Below are 12,418 nucleotides of genomic sequence, written 5' to 3'. Positions count from 1 at the left end.
TTAGTGGAATAAACATTTGACACCAGTTAATGACGTCATTTGCGTAAGATGTTACATCACACTAAACCAAGTTATCAACGCTCACCACTATAAAGGGCCTAAAGTAGAACCTTGTGGGTTTCCGCAAGTTAATAATTCAAGGCACACATCACACGTGATGAATTTTAATGATTTGATATCGACCTAATTGATAAGAACGAAGTATATTTAGACTTTTTGAAATCAATAATTGCTACTACTACTACTACTACTACTAAGACTAAAAGCTTTAAATGCTAATGTTAAATTTGTAACCAGATCGTGACTTGGCATAAGAACCACTGATCAGATGGGTAAATTTTAGATAACTATATTTAGAAAGCAAAGATCACATTTTATAAAATGTTAAACTCTAACGAAAATACATAGAATGGATGGCAATTGTAAGCCAGCATAATTGAAACCGGTGGTAAAAAGGTGAAAAGGGTGGTAGAACCCACTGTGTTTCAACTCTAGCGGCACCACTGCGACACCTATTACTGTATATTACTAACGCTGCTGTATTCTGGTTTGAAGATTGTAGTAAAGGAGATATGCTTTTCCGAGGCATTCCAGCTTTTTTCTACCACCACCTGAGTAAAAGGCTACTGCTGCCCATGGATATCTGAAATCAATCCCAGAGAAGATTAGATATTCCTACCTGAGATCGGCCACAGATGCGCCACTACCCCTGAGGTGAAGAAGGTGGTAAATACTTAACATCACGTGAAATGATCGCTCATCTGCTGCTCCTATATTATATATACAGATTAATATAAAAATGCCGGAATTGATAAAACAATATAAGCGAACTTGATATCGCTTATGACTTAACCATACGTCAGAGACAAGTGTCAAGTGGTATGACGTCAACTAGTAAATTATATGCTTTCATTTCGAACATCAAATACTTATTTAATTTGATTGATTGTACTATAAATAATATACGGTTTATACCAGGTAACCTCGATCAATACGTGCACACATATTACTTTAAGCATAATATATACATATTTGCTTCTTTTAAACAATGAATAAGGAAATTACGAGCTATTAATAAGCGCTAACAGCATCAGAGAAGAAAAGTTGATCTATTTTAAGATAACAGAGCTTTGAATTTGTTCAAGGAATTCCATCCACAATGAAGCCATTAGAAGCAATAAAGAAGTAAAAATAGAAATGTTTACGGGAACATCACTTAATTTGCTTCCGACTTGGTATATGTGTATATTATGTACATTTATAGTGCACCTGTGTGTGTGTAAAGCAGTGAGCACAACAGGTGCGGACGTTTCGGCAAATTCATTCGGCGGCGAACGCCGTGGCTGCCGGACGTCTGCGCGCTACTTAAGCGAAGGGTTATTCGAAGTCCCAAACTTTTCCATTTTCAAATTCAATTTGAGATAACAGTGCATTAATTTAAAGTGCCAGTGATTTATGTGATTTTTTTTTTAATTCTGTTCAGTCGTTGTTAAGTGAATGGACGTTACAACGGCCAGTGTTATTTGAAGGTATGTCTCGTTTAATTTTAATTCGTCGCTTTTATTTGGCTCAAAATTATTTAAAGATCGGCTTAACAGGAAATTGAATGAGATTACGTATCACTACTCCCAAATTCAATTTAAAGTAGCCCGAAGTAATTAAAAGCGCGGGCGACATTTCCTGTTTTATCAGTTTCATCGAAATTTTATAATTGTGTTCGTATCTTTCGCGGAAATTATTTTACATGCGCAAAATTTAACAAACATTTCACATTAATGTTTGTTAAATTTTGCGAATTTATAATAATAAACGATAATGATTTAAGTGGAAAATTATTTCAGTGGAAGTAAAGGTAACGCATTGAAATAAAAAAAGGAACAGGACAGCGTTTTCTAAGTATAGGCTGCGCCCTTAAAAGAAATATATATTTTTAATTAAAGACAATTTAGTAAATAGTTGATGAAAGATTATTCTATGAATAAATATCTACTGCGTAACTAGATATTTATTTGTTCGATACAAAAAAATAATAAATCAAAAATGTGGTAAGGAATAGATGCCTATTATAAAACACAAGTTTAAAATAATAGGGGATCACGAAATATTTTTAGGTTCGAAGGGGTCGTCCGAAAAAGATTGAAAAACACTGGAATTGAGTAATTGGCGACAATCTATAACAAATCATTTTAACAATACAATAATATACTTGATGGAAATATTTTGTACACGGAACTATCAGTATTATAAATAAAATCTGTTACGTATATTAATTAAATTAGTACGTACCGTCGGTGTTGGCTCAATTTTTTGATTTTAATTATTCTACAATATATTTGCTATAATAAAATAACCTCTGTAGACATTTTTTAGAATGTAGGCGTAGCAGACGAGCATGCATTCCACCTGATTGTAAGCTACTGCCACCCATGGACATCTGTAATCAACCCCAGAGGGGATTAGATATTCCTACCTACGGTCGGCCACAGATGCGCCGCTACCCTTGATGATGGAACGCCTAGGAAACGTATGTCAGAACACAGCAGCGCTTAACATTGCTGTTTTGAGGCAGAAAAGGTGTTGCGGTGGTGCCACCTTAGTCGAATCACAAAGGGTTCTGCTACCTTTAAAAATACTTATTTCACGTCTTTTAAATTCTATTATCATTTAATTAACATAGTATATTCAAAATGTTCTAATTAAAACTTAATTTAAACCAAGTTGTTCTTCAAATGAATACCTTACAAAAATTAAGAAATAACTTCGTCTAAGGCTTAAGTAGGCACTTTATTAAGTTTTTTTTTATGGAATTAGATTACTTTTCTTATAGTCTCAAAATAAAAGATGTCGTGACGTTTTTAGTATCTAAGTTTTTGTGTGAGATTAAAACTTTATCTTTTATATTGTATTTAGTCTGTATTCCAGTTGGAAATACACATTTAATTGCAAACGCAGGCTTCTTAACATTTACACTAGACATCCCAACTTAGTCATGAGAGGTACCAAGGCATCTGTGGCCTCCACCAAGTAGAACGACCCTTTTTGGGGTTGATAATGTCAGAGTAGTAGACGAGCATAAAGTCTATCTTATGTTATGTGGCTACTACCGCCCATGGATAACTGTGATCTACCCCAGACAAGATTAGATTCCTAACTGAGGTCGGTACAGACGCGGCGCTATCACTGAGTACTTAGCTGGAATGCCTCGAAAAAGTACGTATTCCTTACCACACTCTTTAAAACAGAATATTGTCGACCCGCGTGGCCAAGCGGTCATCATATCGGTCTGAAGCGCAGCGGGTCCCGGGTTCGATTCCCGGCCAGACTGAAATCTTATTTAGGCTTCTGTTTCGGGGTCTGGGTGTTTGTGTATTCGTCTCTGTGTGTGTCCATGGCACTTACGATACGGGTAATCCTAATGTGGGGCTGTGAGTGTAGAAAGCGTTAAGCAGCAGCATTTAACACTGCTGTAATGAAGCACAAATAGTTGTGGCGGTGATGCCGCCGGAGTCGAATCACAGGATATTAACACCTTCAAATTGTATAATTATATTTTATAACTGTATTGTATTTTCTCGTGTACTCGTAGTATGTGCGTTTTTCCACGTTTGAGGCCGCGTCAAACTGTCCCTGTGGTCGATTTTGATAGGTGCTAGTGACAACTTTTGAAAGCTTTTTCAAGCTTTGAAAAGGTTAAGCGGTTAGAAGCTCTTGGAGGTTTCAGAAACATTCGCCATCGGACCTGACCGACTTTAATAATTTCGAAAGGAAAATTCGATTAAAATCAAACCAAATATTTTTTCTTTTTATTTTGTGTTATTTACTGAATTCTATTGAACGTTATAGTCTACCCATATACGAGATATGTGGGTAGCATACTAGATATACCCGTATACAAGGTATACCCGAGTTATTTTTGATACGAAACATGAAATTTTGTAACAAATTGTTCTCATCAACCCATTACTATCCCACTACTGGGCAAGAGAGGGGAGCTATTTATTTAATTATTAAACCGCTAAATAAATTATTACACCATTTAAGTGATTGATAATTTCTATATTACGTTTTAAAATCATAGGTCTTTTTTTATAATATAAGAGTAGCCGACGAGCATGCAGTCCACCTGATGGTAAGTGGCTACTGCCGCCCATGGACATCTGTAATTAACTCCAGAGAGGATTAGATATTCCTACCTGAGGTCGGCCACAGATGCGCCGCTACCCCTGAGGACTAAGCTGGAATGCCTCGGAAAAGTCTGTCTCCCTTACCACACCCTTCAAACCGGAACACAGCAGCGCCTAACACTGCTGTTATAAGGTAGAAATAGGTGTGGCGGTGGTGCTGCCGGAGTCGAACCACAAAGGGTTCTACCACCTTCATAGGTTAATGGGGTTTGAATGTCGGAAACCTCGGTCAAAAGCCCCAGTGTTGTTGATCAGTTGTTTTGAAATTTGGGCAATGGGGCCTTTTATGACGTAGGAACACCCCTAAGCAAGAATTACCCCTTAAAGGGGGCGTTAATAGAGGGGACAAAATTTTGAAAAATGGAAATTAAAAGCCAGCTCTATGAATAATATTTGGCTTTCTGGCTGGAAATGATAATCTAACACCTTTATGGATAATCAGCTCCTAGAGGGTACAATAGGGATTTAGAATATTTACACATCGCTGGAAAAAGCTAGTATTCATACCACGTACGTTACAGTTGTTAATTAGGGTTTCTCGGAGTAATATTTTTGTAAAGCAACCACAAACAATGGTTAATTTGTAAGCTCGGCTTCATTAGCTTAGTTTTAGCAAGTCAACCCTTTGAAACGTCCAGTGAAGTAAGTTTTGCAAACCACGTACGCTCCGTGTATGTTTTTTTATTAATTTTAACCACAGAACCTGTTCTATATTATTGAAGGTAGAACCCTGTGTGGTTCGATTCCGGTGGCATCACCACCACACCTGTTTCTGCCTAATAACACCATGTTAAACGCTACTGTATTCTGGTACTTTTCCGAGGCCTTTGCTTAGACCTCGAGGGTAGCTGCACATTTGTGGACGAGCTCAGGTAGGAATTTTTACTTACATATATTGAGTTGATTACAGATATCCATGGGTGTCAGTAGCGACTTACCAGGTAGATTGGAAGCCTACCTAAGATTCTCATGTTGCAAACCTTAGGTTGGAGTCTTATCTTAATGAGGGTTGATAACAGATGTCCATAAGCGGCAGGCAGACTGTATCCCTTTGATAGTTATTTTATGTTAATTATATTATTAAAATAATATATATTTTATGTTTGTTATATTATTAAAAAAAATGTCATATACATAATAATTGTAAAATGTTACAAGATTACCACGTTTCCTACTACATGTAAAGTAGCACTGCAGTTTAAATTAGATTTTGATACCTTTTTGTAACGCAAAAGGAAAAGTCTCGGATTTTGGCACGAAATCTCTTCAGATTTCCAATAAAGGCTAAATCTAGAAAATCAGGTTTATTATCCGACTTACACAGGTAAGGGTGAGCGTAAGAATAAAAGTTTATGGAGGTTCATTTGTAGTTCCACTACAAAATGTATCAGTAATTAATTTTGTGAAAAACAAACTTGGTATTTTTAACTTTGACCTAATATGGATTTCTTAAATAGGAATATAAACTATACACGACAGTATACAGGTGATTTTTGGTCCTTTATGGTAAACTAATGATCGTTATATCGAAAAATTTCGTAGTTTGGGTAGTATAACGATATTAACCAAAGTAACAAATTTTTCGTATGAAAAAATATGTACTCTTATTTTCTTAAAAAAACATCTTTTCCATTAGTTCATAATTAATCATTACTTTCCAGAAATTGATCCTCATAAGCGACACTATCCGATGATGGAATAATACAGGTTGTGTTATTTTTTCTAAATGAACTCGTTCGATTTCCGGCAAGGGATATAGATTATAAAAAAATCGAACACAGCAGTTTTCCTTTTTATCAAAATTGGCCTCGTAACACCTTTCAGCATTTTTCGCTAATCCTAATAGTTCATCTAGAAAAATTCACCCTGTGTATCATATTTTAGACTTTTACGTGACGTGACGTCATGCAATATTTTTTATATTACCGGGGCAGAAAACATGCATATTGTTTTTGTCAATCCATTACTGTCCCACTGTTGGTGTTCTCTCAACGTGAGAGGGATTTACGCTGTAGACCACCGCACTGGCTAAGTGCGAATTTTCAAACTTCACACAATCTTCAGAACATTTTTTTATTTCGCATGTTTATGTTTCTCGCAAAGTTTTCCTTCAACGTTTAAACAAGTGATCATGAATCTCTAATACAAGCAATCACACATTACTTTGAAAAATGGTGCATGTCTGGGTCTCGAAATTTGGACCTCCCCAGTGAAAGGCAAAGTTTCTAACTAGTGGGCTGTCACTGATCTTTATACAAGCGTATAGTCCATCTGAGTTTAACATTATATTTTTTATATATAAAATTCTCGTGTCACAATGTTAGTTACCGTACTCCTCCGAAACGGCTTTACCGATTTTCACCAAATTTTATATGCTTATTCAGTAGGTCTGAGAATCGGCTACTATCTATTTTTTCATACCCCTAAGTGATAAGTGTTGTTCATTCTTAACATTTTTTTATTTATATGGCAACACAACGGTTGCCGGGTCAGCTGGTATTAGCTAAATATACACGAGCATGCAGTCCAACTGATGGCAAATGATTCTTTGATGTTTGTTTACAACTGCCTGTATATCTTTGTCTTGGAATATATATCGCTCGCACCTGTTACAATGTAATGGAATGTCAGAAGTAAATAAAATTAGAATGTTGACTGTGGTTTAAAATAGTATTGTGTTGAGATGCGACAAAATAATAATAAGTGTCAATTATTATTTGCGGTATAAAATATAATTTATTTAAAAAAAAATGGTAATTGCTTTGTGTCTGCCAGATTTGATTGAAAGCGGTTTTAATGAAACAATGGCATTACGGCCAGCGATTAGCCCAAATATTAAAAAAAAAAATCCGCCGTCAATCTCTGAGTGATCTAGTACTTTCAACCCAAATAACGAATACATACTTATTTGTTATTTTTAAATAATAACTAATTTCATTTTATGTTAGTAATCTGGGAAATCTGTAGGGTTTTATATTTGGGCGACGATAAAAATGTTTGTCAATCTAATATCTTAAACTAAATCAAAACACAACATATTAAGGAATTAATTCTTAAAGTGAACGGTAGACAAATTCGTCTTATTTATATTCAGAAACTCTGTCTTAGAAAATAACTTTAAATAATAATAATAATCATTATTCACATCAAACAATTAATAAAATAAAGTTGTTGAAAGCATTAACAGATCTTAAATATATATAACTCAAAGGTGACTGACTGACATAGTGATCTGTCAACGCACAGCTCAAAACACTGGGCGGATCGGGCTGAAATTTTTCATGCAGGTAAATGTTATGACGTAGGCATCCGCTAAGAAAGGATTTTGATCAATTTTACCCCCAAGGGGATAAAATAGGGGATGAAAATATTACTTCGTAACGCGAGCGAAGCCGCGGGCAAAAGCTCGTTTTTGTATACATTTGTATAATTCCAATCCATTTACACAGCATATATCTTACACTACAAAAACACAGTGTCAAATGTCCACAGTAATATCAGCATATTGTTACTATGTCTTACGGGCCACTGAATCAAAACTTGGCCTAGTTTAGCTAAGAACTTCAGATGGGTGCCTTAACTTTCTAACTAAGTGTAAGGTAAAACTTTTCTTAGCGACCTGTTTCAGTGACAAGACTTTTTCTTTTATACTTTAGTTAAAATATAATCTGAAGATGTCATATCACAATTTTTAAATTTAACCTTTTTTAATCTGTAAACGTTGACTTACATACTCGTATGCCACCATGTTCCACTTATACACTATGTTAGTTATCAGGAGTGGCTAAGTATGTCCACTTGAGTTCAAGTAGAACGTTATATATTGAGTTGATTACAGATGTCCATGGGCGGCAGTTACAACTTACCATCAGATGGACAGCATGATATTCATTTGTTTCTTCTATATCATAAAAAATAGTAAACCTCCTTGAGTTCTCTTCATAGACCTCATCAAAGAGACCATCAAATGAACAGATATTAATAGAAGATTACTTGAAGTTATAAAAGCATTGCCACGCCTTTAGTAAAAGTTGGAATATGTAGCATCGCTTTACTTTACTTTACTTAATGCTACTGTTTTAAGCAGTAATCATGTTGGAGTGAAACCACATAGAGTTCTACCATTTTCAATCATTTTATCATTTATATATTTCTCCAAGCTTACATTTTATATATTTCTCCAAGCTTACATAAAAATCCAGGTTATGTAACTACTTCAAGGCACTGCGCCTGTTTTCAATGAAAAAAATAATTACCTAATTACCAAGTCTAAATATAGATATAGAAGTACAATTACAAAAGTCCGTATTAAGTACCGACGAGCTACGCATTCCACTATTTTGTACTACTGTTTACAAACCTTATACCCTGAATAGAAATCTAATTAACATTGATTTCGTTCGTCGCTCGTCATGACAGTTTCCAGCGAGTGAATAGCGCAGCTTTTTAGAGCTATTCATAACAGTTTTATTTCGATTTTGTAGAGCGGAACTGTTCGCATCCGACAGTGGCGAGCTGACATTATTCAGACACATTTTTGTCGCTAGATTTGATAGTGGGATTGATTTTAATGATTTAGAAGTAGTTTTGAAGTAGTACGAACTTCTTGATGTTCGATTGCGAAGCTCTACCATCGTCTACCATATCTATATGCCTTGCTTATACGCGCTCCCATAAAAAAATCTATTTTAATTTTAGGGGCTAAATAATCGATTCATTTTATGCCGTCTATTAATTCCATCTAAGTCGCTAGATATAGTACATCGTCTGTACTGTACGGCGTTGGTAGCGAATGTCCATTAGCAACAGTGATATCTTAACATAATATTTATATTACTAAGAAATAAAAAAGTACTGTTCCTTCTTGTTGACCATAGAGTATATAGATATATACTCTATGGTCACATCACAAGGTACAGAGATCTGTATACAAAGACTTCGATTACCTCATACTTGTAATAATTAAATTCTGTTTGAAATCTAACTACACTGATTTTATCATGACTCGTCGTGACAATTCCCAGCGTTTGAATAGCACGAATTTTTAGACCTATTCATCACAGTTTCATTTCGATTTTGTAGAGCGGAACCGCGGTACTTTTGTGCACCGGCATCTGACTGTATGTAGCATATAGATAGATACCTACCACATGTCGCCACAATGATTGTATTGTTTCCAATCAAAGTATTAATATTAAGCTTTTTATGTTAAACCTAGTAATTAATCGCAACCAATTTGCTGCAACCTTGTTACCGACCTGTAAGTTGCGGATCTGTCTAAGTGTCTCCACAACTGAATGATACCTTAACCTTCTGCGGCTTAGGTGGTAGTCTGTCAGACACCGCTAACCGAAAAAACGTTACCATTTTGGAATGCGGCGTGATGTTGTGGTGTCTCGCTCAGTACCTTCCTAAGATGGTTTGTGCTACGTGATAGTTGCGACTAGACGAACATACCATGCTTACTTTTCGTGTGAGACGAGGTGTTAGTGTCTCACAGACGTAAGTACAGCAATAAGTACTAGATTTTAATAGACGTCACATCAGCAAGGCCATGTCAATTTCCTTGTGTCTATAATACGTGTCCTCAGTAGATCATCAATAATTCTTAAGTATCTTAAACGTAACCACATTTTCATCATAGTAAGATATAATGTTTACCATTCCAAGGGACTCGGAATTGATTCCCGGCAGGAAAAACAGGAAAAAATTACAATGTTTGTTTAAAGTTTGAGTGTGTCGTGTGAATCTTATTTACAATTTATTTATAAAAAAGCATTTGTATGAGTATACGTGCTGGAAGTGCTAAGTTCAGGGCTAGTTGGCGCTGTGTATAAAGTGGTCGAACATTTTTTTTTCTTTTGGATATGATGAACCAAAAGGATCACTGTAGACTTGCTAAATGAGACAGTAGGAGAAAGTTTAATATTAATGTTCTTAGAGATGAAGAAATTGAGGAATAGCTATAGTTAGAAGGTGAGAAATAATTCAAGGTGATAGGGAAAACTAAACCAAACGAGAAAACCAGGAAGTAATAGAGGAATCTCAAAATGATTTACCCCCTAGTCTGCCTTAACTTGAGAGGTCACCAAGAAGAAAATTATGCTGTATTTGGACCAGCAGACGCAAGAAGACGTCTGTCAGACTACACCTCAGTCAAGTATGACCAAAAAACTCACCTCAGTCGCAAAAGGTTAAGCCTGGTTACTTGCGGATTGATGGTGGTACGGGTTATTGGGCAATCGTGTTGAATGTTTTCAAACTGAATAGTGGAGACCAATCTTAGGTAAGATTAGATTCCTACCTTGTTTTTATCTTGGAGGGAACCCGCTGCCGTGGGAGTGACACGAGGTTATGTGGGTTTCCTGCCGCACTAAAACCCCTCGGTGGCCGTACTCGACGCTGCGTAGAGGACTCCGGGATCTCCAAAGGAACGCAACTGGAGTCCTCTTAGCACGCTGCCCCGTCGCTGACCAGGCGGTTCGAGCTCCCACTCTTGCCACCCGCAACTCCGGAAGCCTCCTTTTAATCGCCTCTTACGACAGGCAGACCGTAGTCCTATTCTACTCCCGGAACTACAGGGACGAACCTATGGTTGGTTATAAATACGTTGCTTTCTCCTGAGGACTAAGGAACACCTTGGTTATTAGAATAAAGTTATAAGAAAGAAGAAAGAAATTATAAGAAGAAAGAACTCTTACTATACCCTTCAAAGCGACAGACACTTAACATTGCTGTAATTAAGCAGAAATAGGTTCTTTCCGAATCGATCCAAAGATGGTTCATCGACCTATAAGATCGATCGGTTCGAGGTACAGTTCAGGTTCAGTTCACTTCCAGACGCATCTCTGACGTTATGTGCGTATTAAGAATTAATTATCACTAAGACCTAATCCTAAGAGATCTTTAAAAAAGTTTTGGAGTCTACCAATACGCACTTGGCCTGCGCGATGAACTATAGCCTAATCCTTCTCATTTCAAGAGGAGACCTGTGCCTACAAATAAGACAGTAATGGGCTGACAACGAAGCTGGAATGTAATTGTTAATATGAAACCGTTAATCATGAAACTTACATATATTAATAGTTCCAATTTTGTTGTTTCGCCGTGACCAAGATCCGACTAACTGGGTCAAAATATTACCATAAAATTACTTGAAGTTAACATGAGTAGTCATTACATATTAAAACGGTCCATTGAGTAGCATTTTAGATTCAAAACATAGAGACTAACATACCTAAAATGTGTCAGAGGGAGGGTAGTGTTTTTGGAGTGTATATGTGTTTGTATTCATGTCTCATTTTTACTCCTATCAAAATCGGTCCAGCCGTTTTGAAGATAAGTCTGAACAAAGACACAGACAGACATCTTAATGTTTTTTTTTGTAATAAATATCGTACATAGGGGCTTTAATTTGAATTTACTAAAAAAACGTTATTTTAATATTACAAACAGACACTTCAGTTTCATTTATTTAGTATAGGTATATTTTAAGTATTTTCTAGTCTTAGCAGGACCCGAGAAACAGCTGGCTTGTACTTGATGTCGATACTAAAGTTAATACCAGTTCGGATTTTTCCAAAAACTTTCCTTTAGAAATTCCAATTACTATTCTCTCCGCACGCCCGAGATTAGTTAACCATAAAAACTTTAAAACTTGAACGAGGAATAGATGAAAAACAAAAAATGTGAAAGTTTTTCTAGATATCGTATAAGGGTATTCTCACACAGAGATCTTTTTTGAGCATAAAACTCAAATGGCTTAACAGATTTTAACATATGACGTGTTGTTGAACTCGTCTAAATTGTGGGAGTGACGTAGGCTATATTGCTTAGTGTTTTTGTTTTTGAAATGATCGTTAATTTAACATTTTTTATTGTTTAAATGAAACTAATTGGATCAAAAGGACGTCCAGGCAACCTCTTGGTAGTGGGTAGTATCACTTACAAGCATCTGTAATAAACAGATCGGAATAAAACTTAGTGTAAATTCGGTTACAAATGCGTTTGTAACTTTTGCCTCAGTACTAAGTTGGAACATATCTTATAACTGCCTCTCACTTAACATACTTTTTAAACTAGAACACGGGGCACTCAAATAATAGTGTCATTATAACAACATACATAGAAATATGTGAGTGTATATGCTTATGTGTTTAAGATTTAATATATTACTAACGGCTCTACAAAATCCGACTCAAATCGTCAATTAGAAAGCGTCTTAATATACATTC

At 35.9% G+C, this 12,418-nt stretch overlaps 1 protein-coding gene across 1 annotated transcript in view; it reads left to right on the top strand.

Annotated features, from left to right (window-relative positions):
- The first annotated feature begins 1,338 nt into the window (after positions 1-1,338).
- Positions 1,339-12,418, top strand: part of 5-HT2B (5-hydroxytryptamine receptor 2B) — a 114,456-nt gene continuing 103,376 nt past the window's right edge. The window contains exon 1 of the mRNA XM_073079522.1: positions 1,339-1,529. The gene's annotated coding sequence lies outside the window, so the exon portion shown is untranslated. The remainder of the gene's footprint in view (positions 1,530-12,418) is intronic.

This window comes from Epargyreus clarus, unplaced genomic scaffold (genome assembly GCF_041222505.1).
Source record: "Epargyreus clarus isolate Ecla_fem2 unplaced genomic scaffold, WU_Ecla_fem_2.2 ptg000014l, whole genome shotgun sequence".
Taxonomy (NCBI): domain Eukaryota; kingdom Metazoa; phylum Arthropoda; class Insecta; order Lepidoptera; family Hesperiidae; genus Epargyreus; species Epargyreus clarus.
The sequence above is the reverse complement of the archived record's forward strand: the minus strand, read 5'-3'. Positions and strand labels throughout refer to the sequence as shown.